This window comes from Ixodes scapularis, unplaced genomic scaffold (genome assembly GCF_016920785.2).
Source record: "Ixodes scapularis isolate PalLabHiFi unplaced genomic scaffold, ASM1692078v2 PGA_scaffold5__190_contigs__length_132052651, whole genome shotgun sequence".
NCBI classification, from domain to species: Eukaryota; Metazoa; Arthropoda; class Arachnida; order Ixodida; family Ixodidae; genus Ixodes; species Ixodes scapularis.
In genome coordinates, this window is record NW_024609880.1 from 22,907,981 (window position 1) to 22,931,529 (window position 23,549).

Sequence of the window (23,549 nt, forward strand, 5' to 3'; positions counted from 1 at the left end):
GATTTTTAAGCCTCTTACGACGACGTAGGACCAGATGCGCTGCTGCGAAGCAGGCCCTTCGCCGTCGTAATTCTCTCGGTCGTACGCGGTTGCACAAGTGTGTTTGTGTGTGTGTGTGTGGGGGGGGGGGGGGGGGGGGGGGCTTGAGAGAAGTAACAAAAAAGCACCCGAGACCTTGCTCTTCGTAATGATATTGTTTTTATATATTTTCGGTTTTCCCTCTCAGGAATAATTTAAAAATTACCCCGCTGGACGAAAAAAAGGAACGCCTTTCCTTTTTCCGTTTCAGTAAAAAGTAACAAGTTCCCGTTCCTGTTCCAGCGATGCAAAATGGAACGGCGGCGTTCCTTCGTTCCTCCCAAAAGGAACGCGTTCCAGGAACACCGTTCCTTGGAACGCCGTTCCGTACAACACTGGAAGGGAGTCACAGGGTCCACGAGTGCGCAAACCAGAAGCCAAGGTTCACGACAGCGCTGCGCTGACTTCGGCGATCTTGTTCTGTTTGGTGCAATGCGGCGATGGGACAAAGAGCTGAAACATTCGTGGTGCGTGGTGCGGTGCTTCGAAGTAGACACCTAGACTAACACGGAGCGCAAATTGGTTGTCGTGGGGTTGAGGTTCATTGGGTTCAGTCCGTCGTCGTCAGCTGATCCGGTCCAGCTGGTCCGGGAGGACGCAGCGAGCGTTTTTAAAAGTAGATCTTCGTTCCGTTTCAAAATGGCGACGATTCCCGACTCACGCCGTGAGTAAAAAGCTGCGGGCGTTTCCAACAAAATTATGTCGTTTTATTTGTACAATGGACTCCGGATTTTTGTCCTAAATCTGCCGTTTTTATGCTTCGTGTTGTTGGACTGCGTTTGCACAGCGACGTGTTTGCACAGAGACGCACACCGCTCGAGTAGGTAGCTCGGTCCTGCAAACGGTCGGTTATACAGAATTTCAGGGAAACTTAAGTAACCACCGATATTTTTCTTTTAAATCTCGTGTGAGTTTGTTGCGCTTATCATGCCGTGTGAATAAATTAGGGCAAGATTTCCTACCTGCCCACAGATGCATGAACTGAGACCATTTTTTTTTTCGTAGTGAACATAGTGCTTTTTCTTTATTTTGGAAAGAGGCGTTGGGGAATTTATTATGGTACAATCACTTGAGAGTTCAGAAATTGGGGAGAGCGAGCAAGCTCTCCCAACTTTGTCCCTTTTCTCTCTGGCACTGCCCCTAGTCTCAAGTTTCACTTTCAGTAGGCATACCTACTAGCAGGTACAAACTGCTCTTAAGCAGGTAAAAGACGGGGGAAGTCATGACTTTGCGGACACTGTTTCGCGCTTTTCGCAAGGTGACTGGGTAAATGCTTTTGCGAGGTATGCGGAATATGCAAACGAATTTGTTATGCCCGTCGTTTGCGTCTCTCCAGCAAAACGAATAACATGGTCTACAAAGGCGTAATCAGAATCCAAGATTTACGATAACATTGCGTTTGCTTCGGTAGTCCGTGTAGTTGTATTTTACCCTTCTCTCTGCAACACCTTGTCATGACGAAGAGCTGGAACGGTCACGGTTTGTACTGTCCTACCGGTTGACAGAAACCCGCATCGCCCGCATCGGCACCGAGTGCACCTGGGCTCTTGATGCTCGATCCTTTTATCCGCGGCTTGTCGCCAGCTGATCGTGCTGCTCGATGGTGTGGAAGCGGCGAGAGTGACCTCTGAAGTAAATGTAAATCCTCGTTCATCCAGTTATCCGGTGTCAAAGTGTGGAAGATGTCCAACGTGTACTGAGGGCGGAAACTACGAGCGTTTTGCCTTGCTTTTATAACGGAAACCAGACCAGCGAGATAACTGCCTTGCGTACTCCAAAATGTCGGAAGCAATAAGTTTCAACAGGTCGAGTACGTCACCGGGAATGTAGGTTAGATGGGGCACACTGTTTAAACGCTTGCAGTATTCACGAGTGGTACCAGGAAAAAAGACGTCAACAGAGAAGGGGTTCGCGATTCAGCATAATTCAGTGCCACGTGAATCTTCAAAGTTCGGGGTAATGGCGATATAAGAAAAAAAAAAAAAACGCATTAGCGCCACACCAGTGATCACGAATAACACCGGTCACAAACTCCCAAGCCGCACCGCTCCACTCGACACCGACCCGATATACGACAACAAACGGCATCAAAACGCCCCAAAAGTGAAGGCGTCTGCTCCCGTACGCGTTCTGCAACTAGTAAAAGTGAAGTGTTGGGTAAATGTCCTTCACAAGAATATATAAACAATGCTTTGTTTAAGGATCATTTCCCTTTATTATTGAATACATAATAATAAAATCCCAATAATTTGTTTTTTTCTATATGATTCAAGCTAGTCGGACTTCTCATAACTCTGGTCGAGCATGAAAATAACACAAGTTTGAAGTTTTTCATGACCGGTTTAAGATTTATTATTATTTTTCGCAAGGGATCGACTTACATTATAGATTTTCCCTCATACGTTTTCAATGCAAACAGTTCTTACATACGGCTGTCCATTGTGCCGTGTTTTGTGTCTTCTATAAATCTGTAGTGGTCAGCGACCAAAGAGCTCACCCGCACATGTCAAGGTTACATGCGCCGCGGGGAGAAAAGCATGTTGAGTAGGGAGTGTCGGGCGCTCTGTCGGTTGTGTTTGTGTAATGTCGGTGTCGGTGCTGTGTAACACGTGGTACTCGTGCTGTCTGCGATGTATGTAGTGTTGGTGTCTACTTGCTGTCGTTCGCAGCGTATTAACAAACTCGGTTTTTTGTGTGTTTTTTTTTTTATAGGTTGCTAGACATTTTACTAGGTGGCTCAAGTTACCGCCCGATTCCAAATAGTTTGCTCGAGTTATTTATCCATGTAAGTTCGCCATTCGTTTTTCTGTCTAGCGGTTCCGTCATAGCTACCGACGCCGCCGTTCGCCGACGACGCACGTACGTACGTACACCTTTGCAAGTAGCTACGTCCGCCGTAGGGTGACCACCCGTCCCGCGACTCGCGGGACTGTCCCGCATTGAGACTTGTGTCACGTGTCCCGCAAGAAATATGACAATCTTCAAAATGTCCCGTATTTCCCACTGCCGTAAAATTCACTGCGCATCTCATTGGGCTGCGAAACAGCGTGGAAAGGGGAAGCGCGGAGGTCGCTGGTAAACGTGCGAATCGCGATGGTACATCTTTTTTCTGTCCAAGCATTGCGGGAAGCGACTGCGCGTCAGTCTTCTTGCAGGAGACTGACGCGCATGCGCCATTGTGCCTCTTCTTCTTTGGTGGCAAAATATCGCGAGGAAAAATTGTTCGCCAAAAGTTGAAAGTAAATTATTTTAATTATTTTCAAATCGCGCTGTGTCAGAGCAAAAAAAAAAAAAAAAATGTTGTGAAAAGATTTTTCTTTTTTTTTTCCGGTGAAGACGATCACACAAGGCAAAAAGACTGCAACTCACAACGGTCAAAAACAACAACAACAAAAGGTTCGAAATTTCTGTAGGAACATGTTGGTAAAAATAAGAATCGACAGGAAACAAGAAGCCGTAAAGATTTACTGCTTTTCCTATCCTTTTGATGCAGTAAGTTCTGCTGTAGTGGATTTTACTATGCTTTCAACTTAGACACATTTATTAACATCTTTGGCATTAAAACTTAAAATATATCAAAGAGAGTGAAACTTCTTTGAGCCTGATTGCCGCAATACAATTTACAGCTGTATAATATGCTTTCGTACAAGACAGGCTATCAAGTGTGTTAGCAGAGCCGTTTTTTTTTGTGGCGTGTGTTGATGAATGTCCTCGAATAGTTATTATTTTTTTTTATTTCTTTTTAACCTGGGACTGGTGCGAAGGGACGAAAAACAATGTTTCCTCCTTCTGCCCCAGTTTTGGGTTAAAAAGCATCATGATAAACTTTCACCAGCTTGACTGCGCACTAAGTTCTTTTTTGCAGTTACCACAGTCAAAATATAATACCGTTCTTCTCTCAACCCCCCCCCCCCCCCCCCCCCCCCGCCTTCCCTTTGATCAGCAAGTCAGTCCCGGATTTCGCTAGAAGGAAGGTGGTCACCCTAGTCCGCCGCTTGGAGACAGTTTACCGTGTATAAAAGACATCGAACGAGAACTAACGCGTCGTGTGTGCTTTCCATTCGGCTGAAAGCCGCGCGGCTCGCTGGGCTCGTCTCTCGCCTGTTCTCGGCTGCTGGCCGCCATGTTTATGAGGAACACGCTCAGCCCTGTTTCGCGGAAGGCAGACACGGTGTAGCATGATTAGTTTACACGGCACCGCGCGTGTAGACGAATAACACGCATGGCTGCGTGTAAAACGAACACGTTTCGACGTGTCCGCTATGGGACAACGGTTTACACGTCTCGGCGTGTAATTTTTGCTAACAGTGTACTAGAGGCACGTTCATCCTCGCAGTAAAAAAAAATGCTTTCTAATATTTTCCAATATGTAAATCCCCGAACTACTAAGGTTTTAATGAAGGTAATGGTATACACTTATCCCCACTTCGATTTATGTACAACTGCATATTTAAAGTGTAACAATAGGGCTTAATCTTGAAAATGGTCTCTGCCGGTCCTCGAACAGACGGAGGAAAATAAAGACGGTATTCGGCTCCCTATATTTTAATTTAAAGTCCCATTTATTTCTGGTTCCGGGAGCGACAACGGCATTCTTTGTAATTAGTTTGTTCTCTCTAGATAGACGTTTGTTTTGTGTCCTGGCGATTTAAATAAGTATACAATTCTAAATATCATGGCCACATTGTCATTACAGATGCCGAGACATGGAACGAGCATTTTAACGTTTTCTCACGGAGGAAGAAAGCTTCGGACACTTCGTGGTTTCCAAAGAGTTCTAGAGCCTGTTGAGTACCGACATTTATTTATTTATTCATTTATTAAAGCTCGAATGCCCCAAATAAGGGGTATTACATGAGGGTAGTACGAAACATAGAAACATTTCTTCGATGAATGCCTTGAAATGGACGGGAAGCTTTATTCCACCACCCTTCCATCTTCCTTGCGTGAGAAGCTTTGAATATGTGAAAATGAAGCTATTGGTTGCTGGAGGCTGCCTGAACTGGCTTATTTCTTAAATAAGTGAACAGCCTATTTAACTTTGAGTGAACAGCTGATCCGACTTGGCACGTTGAATGCGTAATTATGTGGGTCAATGCGTACACTTGTAAAGATAAATGTTAGTGATACCTGTAATATTTATTATGGTTGCGGAGAGCCACGGCGCCGCAGAAAGGCAAGTATAGCCCATTCCCGAGAAGTGTGCGGCGCCACATGTAATAATGAAGTGATGAGATCGTTTACAGGTGGCAGAGAGGTGCTGGCGATCATAACTGGAGCTTGTGGGCGAAAGTAACAAAGTAATTTTTTCAATGTCTTTTTTTTCTAATTTTTTCACGTATGCAGTTGCAATAGTGTACTTAATTTGTTTTAGCATGTGTGCAATAAATGTGCATCGAAATATTTAGGTCGCAGCCATCGATTCCTTACTGGACTGCCGGACATCTCGAAACAGAAGAACAACGAACACACGCGACTACGCTCCTTATACAACTGAAAGCGAAATCGCGCATCGTAGGCGTATACTACGTTAGGGAATATCAGCAAAGCGTTGCCGATGTTCCACCTACCGCACTATCGGAGCATTTCAAGCATGCTTTTTAAGCTCGCGCCCGGTGACACCATGGCCGCGGGGGGCGCGCTTAAAAGCATGCTTCAAAGGCTCCGATAGTGCGGTACGCGGAACATGGTAATGGTTTGCTCTAAGTCCGTATTATTACATCACCGGGAGCGGGCCTGATGCTCAGGAGCCCAGCTCCAGCACGACCCCGAAGCGATTGTACGACAACCACCCTACGAAAATAGGGTGCGTATTTTCGGCACCGATTTGCTGTCCAGGGGGCGCGGCCAACGACCTCACGAACGTCCAAATTATATTCGCTGTTCTTTGACGTAAACAGGTTTTATTTTGAATGCCGCCGACTGCATTTTGAAACGTCGGTCGGTCGGCGAGTGTGTGCGTGGTCGGGTACCCGGCGGCTCGGCGGTGTCCTCGCTGGTGTGTGTTGTCGACGTGCCGCCTTTGCTCGTCGCGTTCTGTTGCGTATCAATTGCCGACACCCAGAAACAGCGTTTTTAAATTTCGTTCGTCCGGTGCCGTTGGTCACTCCTGTTGCAAAAGAAGATTCGTAGTGACTAGAGTACCGACCGAAGGCACATTTGCAGAGCGTTCAAGTGCCGTCCGAAAGTCTCGTATAAAACGAATTGTCAAAACGAGATTTCCCGAGCTGTAGCGTAGCTTAGGGATTCCACCGCCGGACACGATAGCGAGCGGACGTGCGATGGAGTGCTCTTCAGCGACCAGTGATAACGGTGGTTTCTAGCCGTGGTGATGCTGGCTTCGGCGGTTTGCCGAAAATGACTACGCGGTTATTTTGCCCTCGATTCCCTCCGGCGAAGCTATGAGCCGCAGCCTTGCGCTGCACGCTGACACCCGAGGACGTCCGTATCGAGTAGAAGGTTTTGTTCGGCCGCCGAACCAGGTCGGTGTCCGGGAAAAAGTGGAGGGCCTGGGCGCCTTTCAAATGGGACACGTGTGGCTCCTAAAGCTGCATACTACTGCAGCCAAGGAGAAGCTTTTGGCGACAGGGCACCTGCAAGTGAAAGACCGCTTGTGTCTAGTCATCGACCCCAACAAGCGGGAATCAGAAGTCAAAGTTCACGGGGTGGCGGTTGACGTGTCCGTGGAAACTATCCTTCCAGCCTTCGAAGCCTACGGAGAAGTCAAGGGAGCCACCCGCGAAAAGTGGAAGGTCGAGGGCCTGTCAGACGTGGACACCACGGCAGTCGTCGTGCGCCCGGTGCTTCGGGATGGCATGACGCCAGAGTCCCTTCCTCACCAGCTCCGGTTCCTAGGAGGCACAGTACTTGTGGTCGTTCCCGGGCGCGCGCCGGTTTGCCTTCGCTGTCGACGCTCGGGACACATACGACGTGAGTGCAGGGTGCCTAGGTGCGAGGAATGTCGCGCCTTCGGGCACGACGCAAGGGACTGCGTGCGGTCGTACGCCGGAGCCGTCGCCAGCCATACCGCTGACGACACGGGTATGAGCCACGTCATGGACGGGCCGAGGAGGCAGCGTCACCCACGACGATAGCTCCCTCACCAAGAGAGACAACGGGAGCGGAGGCCAGCACGGCGCGTGTGTCGCGCAAAATCAGGCGTCGACCACTCCTACGGCACTGGGAAACGGACTTAGCGGCGAACCTCCGAGCGAAGTGAAGGTGACGACACAGGAGGCACCGGCGACGAGTGGCACGACAAAGGCCTACGAGGGTGAACACGCGGGTGAAATAGACTTCGAGGCCAAGGCTGCCAAGCGACCGTTCAACGAGACGACTGTGACGACCGACACAGCTGGCCCTCGCTCACAGCCGGGGAGGAGGCAGCGAGCAAGAGGGGACGCCGAAGAGGTGGCCGTGGCGGGTCATCCGCTATACCCCGTGGCCGAGAGCGAACACAAGCGTCGCTGCGGTCGCCGCGCCCTGATTGGGTGAGGTGTACCGTGACGTCAGCGCGAGTACCCCGCTCCGCGATCTCGCATCGGCTCGCTTCCCAGCACCGGTTTCCTGGTTTGGCGTTGTGTGCCTCAAGCTCTTCGAAGAGCTGGACTTTGTTTACCCGGTGTACAAGACGTTGAGTTAGGTTGATATTAACGTGCTTCCGTACATTTTATAAGCCTGCTTGTCCCTTTAACCTTTAAAATTGGGTTACAAATCCCGAAAACTATCGGCGGAGGCAATTACGCCGATGAACCTCCCCGTCCGTCCACACGACGCAAGGCAATCTTGAGAGGGGTCGGTGAAGCGGTGACGCAAGTGTTTCAGACGCTGGAATTCTGTTCCTTGCATGTTCATGATTTAGGACGATATTACATCCCGCTTTCAAGGCATCCGAAGCGGCCTTTGTATCATGGGCCTTTCGGTGGTCGGCAAATTAGCTCGCGACCCCGACTCTGCGCTGCCACTCTGCATGCGCTTGTTCGCAGATGTATTAAAGGCCCTGCGTCTGTTGCTCGTGGAACAGGGTTGTTTTACATAAATGTAGCTTCTTCCTGAATCAATTATATAGTTTATACGCGTATGCAGGCATATTTCTTAGAGGATTCACAATTACTGGAAATTAGTTTGTATGGTAGCAGCAAAAACGGCCGAATTTCCCCCAGTTGCCTCTATGATATGTAGTAAACTGCCCAAAATATGCACAGCAATAGTACCGTAATTTGGAATGTTTATACTTCTTCCTGACATTATTTATTCCACCCTTTGGTATTCAGAAAATACACCGTTTAGTCTGAATTGTCATTTCCATTTAAGAGTCACTACCGCAGGTCCCCAAAAGCTTCCTCAGGCTCCAAACTCCCTGCAACTGGACTCTCTGACAACAGAGGAAAACAGGAGTAAAAGCAAGCATTCGAACGTCTGTCCAGTGGTAGATGCATCACTGGTAGCAGAAAATGTGGAACCTGTGAAGGGCGACAGTCTGCGTGAGAAAAGCTTCTGGTACTTTAGCTTCAGGACAATTCGATTTAAGTAAAATCTCAATTTTAGGGCTTAATGGACTAATAACGGGCTAGACACCATAACTTACGTTTGTTATATATTACTTGAGGATTGATATAAACAAGTCCACAGATACCACCCGTGTAGTCCATTGAAATACTATCCGAATCCAGCAAAGGTCAGGTGCGAGCAATGTATATAATAAATGTTCCTTGTTTGTTTTTTTACTTTGCCCCTGCACTTGGGCTGTTTTACTTGTGATTCTCTCCCCATGGCCGAGACTGTACTTAGCACGTTGCTCGAGCAGCGTGCAGCTTTTCTGCTTCGGCGATCTTGTTTAAAGAGAGAGATACAAAAAAAAAATAGTATACATAATTTGCCAATTCATTCGGACCATCAGCAGCGTTTATTGTGCAAGATGTAAATTTGTATTGATGCCCCTGCAATTGTGGCCATATTTCTTTATTTTCACATACCAGCTGTGGTTCATGCGTTGCCTGGCCGGTCAGCCATGCTTAAAATGTTCGTTGAAGTTTCGCCTGTAGCTACAGGCCATACCTCAATAAAGGCATATATAAAAATTTACACTTCCTACGAAAAACACGCCAAAAAAAAAATTAAATAGAAACGAGCGCGCCGACAGCTAGCGTCGTCACAGCCTCCACAGGGCGAGCGGGGCGAGTCGGGGAAAAATTCTCTCCTCGCCGTGACGTCACCCCGGTTCGCCGTAAGGGGGCGCCAGGCGAACTTCTCGGGGCTAATAGAGACGACGGGCAGTGACTATCTGGTGCTGCGGCAGCTCCCTTTCAGGCACGCTCGAGGTTTGAAACTTGCTCAATGGTAGTGGCTCTTGAAGGTTCATTACGTGTCGCTACGCTGAACGTGCGGGGACTCGCAGCTAGGCGTAGGCAACAGCAGCTCTACCGACTATTTACTGAGCATGAGTTAGATATCGTGGCCATTCAAGTGACCAAAGTAGAGAGTGAGGGTCAAACCGACAGTATGTTACGGTTGTTTCTGTCGCGCTATGAAGTCTGCGTGAGTCACGCTGTTGGTTTGTCGGCAGGTTGCTGCTTGTTTTTTTAAGAAAGCTGTTGGTGCTGTCGTCCACACTGTTACGACATGCCCGTCTGGGTGGTTTGTTATGTGTGATTTCACCGCTTATATTCTTGAGTGGCGGGTAATTTGTGTTTATGCTCCCAATAAGCCCGATGAGCGCAGAATGTTTTTTTTGAAAATATTTATGGGTTTTGCCAGTGCGATCGACTTATTATATTTCTAGGATACTTTAATTGTGTTTTCAAAAGTGAGCACCGCTCCAAGGGAGGGCGCTACAGAGACGCCAGTGTTGTGGCTTTAAATAACCTTATTGGGCACTGTGAGTTGGAAGATACTGCGTGTTGCGTGCCTCGTGCAAAAAGTCTGGTTTACACCCACCTCCAAGGTACCAGTCACGCCAGGTTGGACAGAATATACATTTCGTCGGATTTGGTTTCCCTTAGTGGTCGTTACTCGGTCGACTACGTCTCCCTTAGCGATCACTGCCTTGTTAGTGTTCAACTAGGTGTCAAGAAAAACGGGCCACCTTTTTGGTGGGTATACAGTGGAAACTTAACGCGAAGCTGATGCGAGATGAGTCTTTTAGGAACTTAGTCAAAGAGAAATGGCATGAAGTAGGGCTGAAGGGAGGGTGTGTCGTCGAGAAGTGGGAGACCTTCAAGCAGGAGGTAAAAATCAGCGCAATTGAGAAGGCGTGTTTCTTGAAGTTCCAAGAAAAGAAAAACGAAGATGTGTTGCGTGGAAACCTGAAGAAGCCTTTACGGGAAGAATGCCGAACTCCCGGCCTTTTTATGAATGATATTAATAATCTAAAAGCCCAACTCGAGATCATAGATCAGGAAATATATAGGGGAGCCGTTATACGAGCCCGTTCCGAAAGATTCTTGGTAGGAGAAGCGCCCACAAAAAGGATGGTTGACGCGGAAAAGAAATACGCGCGCGGCAATGAAATAGTGGAAATCGAACACCATGGCGTTCTGTCTGACGAGAAAAATTTCATAGAAAAGGCTTTCGTTGAACACTACACTGATCTTTTCAGTTGTCATGCCTCACAAAAGGCGGCGTTTCAAAGCGAGTTCTTGTCTTTACTACCGACAATAGATAGTAATTTAAAAGGTTTTCTTGAAGAACCGATAAGCCTGTCGGATATAACAACTGCAATAGAAGATTTGAAACCTGGAAAAGCGCCAGGCCCAGATAGATCGGCCGCACTTTTCTATAAGACGTTTAAGCATGAGGTTGCAGTTATTTTGTTAGATGTTTTTACTGAAGCGAATGACCAAAAATTCTTACCGCCATCGTTTCTGCGTACGCATACGGCATTGATCCCTAAGTGTGACGACCCCGCTAAACTTCGTAGTGTAAAATCTTATCGTCCTATAACGCTTACTAACATAGACTACAAAATACTAATGAAAGTCCTCGCTAGACGATTGCAATGCGTGATCACGAACGTGGTGGGGCCGCGCCAGACGTGCGGCATACAGGGTCGAAGTATTTTAACTAACATTCATGTCGCTTGGAGTATTTTGGAGTGCTGCGACTCAGAGATAATGAAGGTTGCGATGTTACAGTTAGACTTAGAAAAAGCCTTCGACCGCGTGTCTCATGATGTCCTCTTTAGTGTTTTGGAACAGATAGGGGTAGGGTCTGTAATTTTAGAAGGAGTGCGGATGGCGTACCGAAACTGTACAACGAGCTTGATTGTCAATAAGCGTGTAAGCGAACGCATCCCTGTCAGATCTTCCGTAAGGCAGGGATGCCCGCTATCACCACTATTGTTTGCTTTGTATATAGAACCCTTTTGTTTTGCGCATTGTTTATGAGCAGAGTGTTCGCGGTTTTACTCTAAAGACGTGTTAGGTCTGAATACTGACTTACGCGGATGATATTGCGATATTTTTCACCGATACAGAGAGTGTTAAAAAGTAATCGAAATCACAAAGACTTTTTGTCTGCAAACTGGGCGTTCAGTGAATTGGTCAAAGTGTTTGGGTTTCTGGCATGGCGAGTGGCCATTCAATCCGAGAGTGTATGGAAATATCGAATGGGAAGCCTTACCAACCCGTTATCTAGGCGTCCCATTAGAGTGTTACCGTGATAATGGCCATTTCTGGCGCGAAGAAACTGATAAGCGACATGATAAAGCAGCGGAGAGCGATTGCCGTCATATATCAATGTTCGCACGCTCCACGGTGTGTAACCTATTTTTTGTTGCAAAGGTATGGTACCTACTTCAAGTACTGCCACTGTTCTCGCATTTCCATTCAAAGGTTGCATCCTGTTTTCGCGGTATTCATTTGGGCCTCCTCTTGGGAACGTACCAGCCGAGCGAACCTATTTCGACATGTCCGATCTGGTGGCCTCTCTTTGGCCCATCACTTTATTCGACAAGTTGTTAACCGTTTTATCTTCCTGCTTGATCAAACCAGTCCCTTTTTGCGTACTGTTTTTCAGGTTCATTTGTGTGACGCCTTACCTAATTTTATTGTTTCGTCTTGCGACGGAGGGTCTGGGCCACTAAGTCCATATTTAAGAGGAGTAGTTGGTGCTTACAGATTTTTAGTTGCTCGCTTTTTGTTAGAATATTTATGCAATGTGTCACAAAAACGTCTAACGAAAGATTTAATAGAATTGCCTTTTTCTCCTCCCATTTATCGAATGTTGTATAGTAATATCCCTTGTCAGGATGTACTCTGTCAGGTTAAAAAAATGCTGGTACCCGCTAATATGAAAACGTTTTTCTTTAAATTACATACTGGGACACTGCCGGTTAAAACATGGTTACATGAGAAAGGTGTGTACGTTCCCTGGTGTGCAAATTGTTTTTTGTGTAAGCAACCCGAAACAATCGAGCATGTGTTTTTAAACGGCTGGGAGGCAGTGCTTTACTGGGACGTACTTCAGCGAACGTTGAAAAATGGGCCCGGGATAGGGTTTCTGTCAGTTGATATCACAGACTCTGTGCCATGTGATTTAATTATGGTCGTAGGTCTCCGCGGCATCTGGAGGAGCCGCATGGCAGTGCAGACGTTGACGCGTGACCTGTGTGCCAGTATTTTACTGAGAGTATCCGCAAAATTAGGGAAGTGTTTAGCGTTTCAGGAGACGGCCCAGATTGGTTGCCAGTCCTAGACAACCTGACTACAATAAGATCTGTGTAAGCACGTACTCCACGCTCACCGAAGTTTCGCTGACGTGGTTGTGAACAGAGTATCTGTATAATCCCATGTATACCTGGCAATAAATAAAAAACAAGCTGTAGCGTAGCTTAGCGGTATGATGTCTGCCTCGTACGCAAACGGTCGCGGGTTCGATCCGCAGTGCAGACATACGTTTTTTTTCTTTTTGAACTTTCTATTTTGTTGGGTCATTTGGCGATATTTACGAAATTTCTTTTTTACAATTAACACAGAAAAAGAATACAAGAGAATAAAAATGTTTGACGAATTTTCGTTGGAAAAAATGGTATGGGACTTCCATTCCGGAAATGCACTCGCTCGTCGCTTGCACGGCCATAGCAGCTATTCTGTGCTAGGGAGATAATCCGTAGTATTACACATAAGTACAGCTCCAGAAAAATGCGTACAAAATTACTGCGGCTGGGCTCTGTCGCCTCCGGTACATGTAATCTTCATTTGCAACAGGAGTAACGGACGGCATCAGACGTAGTTTGAAAATGTAGAACGCTTACCTTGATGCTCCTGAGAACGCGACGTGTACAGGCGGCACCTCGACAGCACGCACCAGATCGGACACCGCCAAGCACCCGACCGCACACACGCCGAGCGACCGACATTTCCAAATGCAGTCAGCAGTATCCAAGGGAAATCGTGTAGTTGACGTCAAAATAACAGTGAACATTATTGTGACGTCGAGGATGTCGAAATAAAAGGCCGTTATTTTTTGACGTCCATGACGCCATTGACCAGGCCCCCGGACTTGAAATCGGTGCCGAAAATACGCAGCCAGAAAAATAGAGGGGCGCCATGTTGGATTATTTATATCTTGGCATAGAACCGGCTTCAAAGTAGGCTACTACGTTCGAAACGTGTTATGAAAAAGCCATTTTGGAAAGTTAGCGAGGTTTATTATTTATAGCAAGATTTGTTCTTACTATGATTTTATAATCTACCGACTATAAAATGATATGTTGACTTTTTGAAGTAATAAGAGCCTCCACCACGGACGAAGCAATTCGCCACTACTGCACAAAAGTCAACCTATTGGCTCTATGGGAAATGTCCGGGGGTCGGGTCGCGTAGTTCCAACTCGGAAACTCAGTAAGAAGCGACGTTCATAGACTTCTTCAGTTTCGCAGCTCCCCATACGCGCATTCTCTCCGGCGCGGCCGGAACGGTCGTCGTTGCAACTAACGGCGCTGCAGTCGAGTCTTTCTTTTATACTCTGTTTCATACTTAGCAAAGCTACTGGCGCGAGCGTCGGGCTTAATCTGGTTGATCATTTGCACGCGTTCTCGCGCAAACAAAACCACTGATGAAGCCACGCGCTCGCGCCAGTAACTTTGACAGCGTTGCACGCTAAGTATGAAACAGAGGATAGGGAGGCTCTACTTTCTTCATGGCTCTCGCGTCGTCTGCTGCGGCTGCAGGGTAGAAACGCGGCGGCGTGTCTCGGCGTGCTCTCAATCGACTCCCACCCGCCCTGCATAATTCAAAGAACTTAAGACGCAATTTTAAATTATATAACAAGTCAGCGGTGCACAAGTACGCTAGCCATTTGCTGTCATATTTGTTTACATTGCTCTTTCTTGCGTTCTGGGGCATCGCTCGTAATTCTAATGAGAGCTTACGTGCTGCTCATCAACCGAGCGTATATAATTTAAAATATTTGCGAACGCGCTCGTCTAATCTGGTCTTCTGTGGTCGTTTATCTCAGCGGTTCATTCCAAATGATCTATTAACGGGTTACGGGAGGAGGTAACGCTCGGGTTTGCGCGCGTGCGAGCGTACGCCACCTTCTTTCATTATTTACTTCTCAATATCTTAAGTCGCGAGCTGGAAGGCGCACTTGCGTACGGGTTTTCACCTTTCTGCCCAGGGTAACGATGTTATATGCAATAAATATTAATTGGAGCTGGAAACGCGCTATTTCAGGGCTGGCACCCGAGAATCGTGGCCTATTAGCATTGTATCTGCGGAATTTCTTATCAGGCGAACAAAATAAATTCACGACAAAAATATTCTTTATTGAGCAGTCTAACAAGATGGCTTAAATCAGCTTAGCCCTTTTCTTTGCTAGGTGTACTTGCTGAGTGATCAACATTTCACCGTTCCTTTTTTCTTGAAAAGAAGTGCATGGGCATGACAACATAAAACTTGATAACCATGGCTGTAACTTCCTGACAATGCTCAGCACATCCCAATTCAGGTAAAGAAGCCTTTTCCAAATTGTCTATCACTTCCCAAAACAGGTCCCCAAACACAGGAGTCTTGTCCAGTGTCTGGGAAACAGTTTTCTCTATCTTTGTGATCACTGTGTGCAGCCCCAGTAAGCCAGGGTTGCCGAAGTCACCCTGGCTTAAACGACCTCAGTTCAGTCAGATGCCTCTGAAGCAAGTCGGAGTGATGTGAATCGAGTTGTTCGGGGGTAGCTGTCAGCATAGTCTGGCATTCATCGCGAGATTTTGTTTTTTGTCACCTTCTTGTGGACGTAACCAGCGAGGTAATAGACAACCATGCCATGTGCGCCTACTTTCTGGTACCCATGGTCCCCCAAGCCACGAGATGCCGCATGTAGAAAACGCCACACGTTCTTCCTGTGGACTCACCGTCAATCAGTTCGAGCCTCCAGTTTGTGGAAGGCCGGGCCGCGGTCGTTAAATCGACGAGTCTCAGACCCGGAGCGCGAGAATCAGACGAGTAGGGCGGCGGCGCCGTTTCTGCCTCACCGTCTACGCACATATCACTCGATCGCGCAAGACGCAGCGTCACCGCAAGTTTCCCTAAGCACAGTGGCCGACGCACAAGATTTTCCGGGCGACTTTCGCCTGCACGTCAACTTTGGTTTGGAGATTCGCTCAGGAAGGCCAGTCAATAGCCGAGTGATAGTGCCGGGCGCTAGCTCCCGTTTCCCACGCGAAATGAGCAGTTCCTGTTCATTTACAGCATGTTTATTGTACTTGACAATGTCGTCAGCCTCGAAATGGTGCTTGCATACCTTTGATATGCCCGTGAGTCGCCTGTCCTTACGGTGCAACGCCTGCTTCCACCTTTTGAATTCTATCAGATTTCGTGCACTCTCGAGAAAAAAGGGTGTAAAAGGGTGTATTCTTACACCCTTTGTCCCATATATTACACCCCAAAACTTCAATTCGACGTACAGCGCCCTACAGTCGAACAGACGACCCGAAATTTTACGAGGGGCTTCATAGCCGTCTGGTACAACTTATTAAAATAGCTAATGTACGTTTTACTGACTCAAAAAAAAAAAAAAAATCGGGGTTTTCTAGGCCGTACTGTAAAAACTCAGTGTTTTCTTTCTGTGGTCTTTAATGCGCACACTTGAAAAAATGGAGGAAAAAAGTAGCAACGGCGCGTCTTCCTCCCTTCTACTGACGCGCCCCCAAGCGGACACGAGAAAGGGGGAGGAACGAAACGTTTTTCTCCTTCTCCAGGCAGACGGGAGAAAGCTTTCGCCCTCGGGACTCATCTTCCTTCGGTTTCGTTTTTCGAGCACATCGCGTACGTTGTTTCTTAAATAGCTGTTGAGTTGATTGAGCTTCAGCCGTAGAGAAAGCCGTCTGTAATTCCATCTTCTAGTCTAAACGTGCAGAAAATTTCGGTTGCATTGACGTTTTTATCACTAATTTTATCAAACGAGCAAACGAAGCCGCTAGAAACAGCGAAGTTCCGGAGCCGTGCCAGTAGCGCCACGTACACTGGGAGTTGGCTGTCTCCGGATTGCGGGACTCGCGCGGCACGGAACTACATTAGCGAAACCACGCGAAACGGTGTCGACGTTTTCGACGTCGACGAAACCGCAGGAACTGTGTCCAAGACAGGCAGGTTTTGTTGCCGGCTGCCTGGGTGCCTTCCGTGCTCAGTTCGGTTCTGTTTTCCAATGCCGAGTGCCACCGGCGTTCAACGTGGTTCTGTATTTGTGCGTGTCAACAACATAGCTCAACATCGTGATGGCAGTGTTGTGGGTTGTGAACAGAAGACTGGAATTATCGCCGATGTGACCGTGTGTTCGCGTATCAGTGGTGTAACAAGAAGATGAGATCGTAAACTGTCGGGCATTGATGCCGCTGGTCGGGCCGTGATCGGAGGGGGCGGGGTGTCGCGGGTTGACATTCCGCTTTACATTAAAAAGTTTAATACCTCTTGAGGGATTACGTGCAATCGATCGACGTGAGGATAGTCATGTTGGAACGCTGGTCTGAACAGTATAAGCTCCTATCGTACAGTGGCCTATGTGACTGTCGGAATTGTCTCGTCCCCGAGAGCGATTGCACTCTGGGACAAGGACAACAGTACGAAATCGTGAGGGAAAGTACGTATATTTACATTGTGGAATTTTAGCATTAAAAAACAATAGTAGGTAAAATCAGAAAAAAACCCCAAAAAACTACCCTTTATTTTGGTGTTTAAATATACTACGGTTCCTGGAGAAACTGCCCTCCAAGTGGCGCGCTGGGATGAGCGCTAGGAGTTTATGGGCTCGCCACGGCGTAGCTCCGTACACTTAACACCCGCCGCAAGTCGCGGCTTTGACTGCATTCAAGTTGATCGAAAAGCGATTTCTCAACCCGTAAAGCATCACTTCCAGCTGAGTGAATATCCGCTCTACAGAGATTAATTCAAGACGGCAATTGAAGCTTTGCGCGAACAGCACAAATATAAAAACAAACACTACAATAGAAATACAGCCTACGACGTGCCGTGCGGGGAAACAAGCTCATGGCTTCGAACCGCATTGGAGCAGCTTGATTTATTGGCTTCCAAATAATTACGGCATGATCGAGCGTTTGCTTTTTAATAAGAGATTCATCCCCTGAGCCATTCAAAATACTCTTAGATGTATGACATTGCTGGGAAAAAATCAACATGCTGGGAATATTTTTTATTGCTTATTCAGTCACCGAAAAATTCCGTCCGTTCAAAACGACCAGTATAAAAGACGGAAACGCAGAGCACGGGTGTAGTGTTCGGGTTAGTGTGGTGTTCCGTTGTATTGATATTTGTGTGTGCTGTATGTGCTCAATGTATGTTCACCTGATGCTTTTCATAAGCGTAATGTTGTATAGTAGAGGATCCCCCCAGTGGCCCCAGTGCAATAGTGGCCTGAGGTTATAAAATTATTTTTTGTAGAACATGAATTGGGCGGTACCTAGCGCCACCTAGCCTAGCTACTTGCAATTACTCTCTTGACCCCACCATCTGGTGGCTAGCGATTTAACCTTTTTTCACGCTACGCGATAAACAGCGGCTTCGAGTTTGTTCTTTCGAGAGCGGCTTTTGATTTCGCGGATTGAGTTTGCCCTTCTCCGTGATGTGCGGTTGACGAGGGAATAGTCACTCAAGGAACACTCAAGGTAAGACGCAAATTGCGCGAAGTAACTGGGCATGGGTTGTCTTTGTTTAACATCGCAGTGCTCTCGACGAGAAGACTGAGTAACTGCTTTCGAAACGCAAGTTTCTGTACCTTGCTTCGGAAATAAACACAGTTCGCGGAAAGCTCGTGTTACGCTTTTATTTGCTGCTCCTCTCGTCCCGTACAAGAGACGTAGCGTCCTCGTCAAGCCTTATTGGGCTCGATTTGCTCGATTCGGGGCCGCCATAGTGATATGCAGGCGACGGACGAACTTTGCTCCCCTGCTCCAGGGACGAAAGTTTCTCTCTTTCTAAAGGAACATAGGTTACAAGACCGTTCCTCCCCTAAGGGAGGACTATCCATAACCTTTTTTCTAAGAGTGTACTTTAGATATTTAATAAGTTACATCGCACCGTTTTTAAGCCCCTGGTAAAATTTGGGGCCGTCTGTTCGACTATAGTGCTCAGTACGTCGAATTGAAGTTTCGGGGTGTATTATATGGGACAAAGGGTGTAACGAGACACCCTTTTACGCCCTTTTTTCTTGAGAATGTGGTGGTGCGAAGTGGTGGCCAGAGGCATCGTTACGATAGCCGCTTGTGCAGCGTGGCGCATAACAGGAAGGCATACGGGACCCTTACTTATTGTCATCAAGTGCATATGTCGCCGAGAGAAACTATCTAATAAAACCGCACTTCATACTCAACGCAAAACAGCGCGCGATTCGCGTCAACACGACACCATCAACGCAAGGAAGAGGAGCGTAGCGACCGCGCCAAACGGGGGGAAAAGTGAAGAAAGACTTGACCGCAGCGCCACCAGGGGCGGATTTAGAGGGGGGGGGGGGGGGGGTCCGGATGTCCTGACCCCCCTCTTGATTTCTGCATGTGTAAAATTTAGAGCGCTAAACGAGGGAGAGGGGGAAGGGGTTCCTAAACATATGGTACGCTGACCAACAGCTGACACCCCCCCCCCCCCCCCCCCCCCCCTTCAGGAAATTCCTGTATCCGCCCCTGAGCGCCACTATATATGATTACAGTTTTGACAGAAGATACGTGGGTTCGAGGAACTCAGCACGCATGGATTCGGCGAGGAGAAAAAGCCTCACCCAGTAAGCCACCGGTCTGGTAGGCCTATTTCTGCCTAGCCGCTAGCAGCCCGCTCGGGCAGCGCCCGAGCGGGCTGCTGGCTGCTAGCAGCGCTAGTGGCGCTAGCTTGTCAAGGTCCTAGCAAGGTCAATTCATATGGGTCGCGAAAGTCGAGCAAAAAAGCGGCCCAAAACCAATTGTCAGCGTCATCACCCTGGAGGCCGCGCTACCGCAGTGCGACTGTGTTTTGCGCGGCCGAACACTAAGCTGATAAAATATTAAAGAGACATTTTTGGTGTTTAATATAGTTCGCTTTAAATCAAAGTATTATTTATTCATAATGACTTAGTTTAAGCATGTTCAGATGGGTGATTTTTTAGGTTACGTTTAATATGTATTATGTTGTGCGTACTCGTTGCGACATCTACAACGTCGCTATTTTTCAGCGTCGGCAGAAGTTCGCAGTCCTGATACGTCTTGTGTTGGCATTGTTTGCGTTTACCAGTGTGCCTGCATTTCTGTAGCTCCTGTAAAACTTTCACTTTGCAATTGTTTAACAAATTCGTGGTTGTAAGTTTCCCCACGTGTCCGAGTGCAAAGCGGTTTGTTCTAGTTAAAGCCTATTGCGCCGTTCTGTGGGTTTTGTCGTCGAGCGCCCGCCGGGCCCGTCCAACGTTCCGTTCGTCGGGACGATGAGCCTGCCCCATGTAAAGAGACGCTGCTCGGAAGCGCGATGCCCAAGTGATGACTGCACCGCTGGCATTACACTCCATCGTTTTCCTGTGGACTCTGCTAGGTGAAACTTTTAGCAGCGGTGCCCACTGCAGCTATGCCTGATGTCCTAATGTCCGTTTTCCGGTGATGTCTGGTAAGTTCTTGACCTCTTCTATGGGCCCTCATGCATGCTCACTTAGTAATAGGCACCCGTTGATCGAGCTTTTTTGGGCCCAGTCTTCGTTCCAAGCTGCGCGAGACGAAACTAATCTCAGATATTTGTGGCGGCTTTGCTTGACCTCTGCTGAACGGCTGCGTGACCCCAAAAACCTAATAAAAGAGAATGACTGAACATTTCAGTTTTAACGAACTTTCATATTATGGTGTGAATAACACTAAAACATCCTTGCTGCTTGAAACGTGTTTGGTGTGGTCCCTCTAACATGCTGGCAACTGTCAGGTCTACTGGCTGTAGATGTCGTGCTCGGAAATCTAGTTATTTAATCGTCTGCGTTGTGGACCTATCTAACCTCACGGGCACAGAGGTGTGCTCCGCGCTCATGGCGTTCGCTGGACCGAGACGGGAGACGATGTCAATGATGTCACTAGTTTATCGCTAACATTATTCTGTAATCTTGTTTCTTTCTTAAATGTCCACTTTAGCCCAGGGTATGTAAAGTAATACACTGCTTTACATCCAGGCGGAGGGTTTGGGTTCAGTTCTGCCGGAACACAAGCCTACAGAACAAGACACCACAGCAGCTGCGGGAACGGGCGGTATGCTCCAGGCACTTCAAGCTGCATTTCTTTATTGAGGAAGGCAGCGTTGTCATGCAATGCCAGCATATTTCACCACTGAAGGTAAGCACACAATCCTGTTTTTATTATTGCTGAGAATTTAAGCTTATTCAGAAGGTATTTCACATGCAGATGCAGGGAACTGTTTCAGTGTACATAACTTGTGTGCTTAACTTTGCATAGGTGCCGGAGATGCCGTCCAGAGCAGCAGCCCTGGCCACTTGATCAGCGGGGGCGAGCCCACACTGGCCAGAAGCAGTAGCACCGGTGGGCCTACATCATCACGGTGTCACACGCACCGCACTACGTAACAAGGTAAAAGCAATTGCATATTGGCGGAGAAGTGTAGCAGGCCATGTTTCTTGTATATTTTGGACTGTCGCGTAGTAGCCATCCTTTCTATGATAGAGTGTGTTCCCAGTACTTGTGCTTTCTTGGGAAACATGCAAAACATCTATGACCCTTTTTTTACAATACAATAAAATGACTAATGTTTTTGACAGATTTTTTATTTGCCTCGTCATTGCTTTGCAGATGGGGGGAGCAGTCTCACGGCTGTGACCTGTAGCTCGAAGACTAGCCTTCCAACCAGAGTTCATGGTAAGTTTTGATAGTGTACATTGTTTAGGACAGTCTTTGAAGATTACTTTGTCGCACAGTACTTGACCGGCTATAGCTGGTTCAGCTTCTTGTAACCACTCTGTCGCTTTGTTTCCTTTGTTTTGTTTTTTGTAGTGGATCACACATACGCGATGGATGGACATGGTCTGCCGTCTGGAGGAAACGATGTGTGGGCGCCCGAACCTTCCCTTATCGACTATGATGCGTCGGTGACTTCGACTTCTACAGTTTCTCACCAACGTAGGTGTCTGTCATAATGCACAAAGTTTACTTGTACTTCCACATTTTCTACAGTGGAGGTACATTGTCTCTTTCATTGATTCTCGAAACGTTTCATAATTGCTTTTGGTTTCTCCTTGTAGGGTCCTCTGCCACCCGCACCGAGGGCCAGGGGAAGATGGACGTGTTGAGGGCCAAACTTCGACAGCTTCAGAAACACAAGAGACTGCAGCGACGACTGCAGCGGCGGCGTGATATGCTGACTGCTACTGAGATAGTTGAAAGTGTACGTAGCCTTGTGTCTCCAGCCGTTGCTGCCCTTGTGGAAGCTCAGCTGAAGGTGTCCAATGCAAGCAGGTTTGGCAGGCGGTGGTGCAGCCAGAACAAAGATTTTGCCTTGGGCTTGTAGTTTCACAGCCCTAAGGGTTACCGGTACTGTAGGCAATTGTTGAGGCTCCTATCCGTTAGGTCGTTACAGCTTTGGCTTCAGCGTGTTCCCTTGAGGGTTGGTTTTTACCCCGAAGTTTTCAAACTTGTCAAAAGGCGCGCAGCCTCTTTTTCACCAGAAGACAAGCCATGTATCATTGTCTTTGACGAGATGCACATCACGAAAGATCTCTCGTACAACCCATCTGTGGACAGGCTCGGAGGGCTCGAAGAAAGTAACACTGGAAGAGGCCATAACCTCGCAAACAAAGCTCTTGTCTTGTGTTTATGGCTAAATGCATTCGCACGCCATGGAAGCAGCCACTTGGCTATTTTTTTTTTTTTGCTCATGGGGGAACACCTGCCAACATTTTGCGAGACCGCCTTTTCCAGTGCCACAATTTGCTTGTGGAAGCCGGCCTGGAGCCAGTAGCGGTCGTATGTGACCAAGGGAATCAAAATGTTGCTGTTTTTAATGGCCTTGTTACCCCTGAGAAGCCCTAAATAACTGTGAATGAGAAGCCACTTTTTTTCTATTTGATGTTCCGCATCTGCTGAAGTGCTCACAAAATATGTTCTTCGAGTACAATTTTCAAGCTGGAGACCACACGTTGAGAACCTCTTTCCTCAGGGAAGCCTACGAAAAAGACAAACAGCTTGAAATCCGATTCATGCCAAGGATCAGTGAAAAGCATTTTAATTTGACTTTTGCCTCCAAGATGTAAGTGAAGCTAGCAGCGCAAATATTCAGTAATCACAGTGCTGCTGCAATGTTTGCCATGGTTACTTTCCAGCAACTGCCAGTTGAAGCTATCCACACGGCCCGGTTTATTGAAAAAATTTATCGTCTTTTTGATAGCTTGAACAGCTCACAGAAACGCTGGAAGAGTGCATATGTGTCTGCAATGCACGAAGGCTCTGTTCATAGTGTTTCTGGAAGAATGCCTTCTCATGTTCGAAAGCCTTAACGTTTTCAAGTGCCCACGGCAGCCTGCTTGCAGTCGCGGTTTCTTCTTGACCATTCGGTCTGTGATGCTGTATTGCGAGCACCTGACATCTGAGTATGGTTTCAATACCTTCTGGCTCGCCATCTCAACCAAGATGCACTCGATAGCACATTCTCCATAACACGGTCATAGTCTGGTGCGAACGCCAATTTCCCTTGCTTTATTTGCTTTGTTTGCAAGGGTGAGGCTTTATTGGTTTGCCCGTAAAAAGACTTCTGAGCTTTTTGATGCAGCTGTGAGACGCAGAACCAAGCAACAAGTCCAGAGGCACTGCAGATGAGACAACACTTGCGTTATGCCCACAGGAACCGCCTTTACTTTGTCTTATATGCTGCATTCACTGCTCGCGCTAGAATACCGGATTGTGCGAGTACATACCTCTTAATTATCACACGCTTTGCCGAAACTGTCTACAGCGATGACCAAATGAATCTAGCATACTTTAAATAAAGTGTAAAAGTCCGCTTCGTATGCTCAGACACTGC

The 23,549-nt window shown here is 47.4% G+C and overlaps 1 pseudogene; it reads right to left on the reverse strand.

Annotated features, from left to right (window-relative positions):
• Nucleotides 1-14,868: 14,868 nt before the first annotated feature.
• On the reverse strand, nucleotides 14,869-21,185 carry LOC120843364 (annotated as a pseudogene).
• Nucleotides 21,186-23,549: the final 2,364 nt, after the last annotated feature.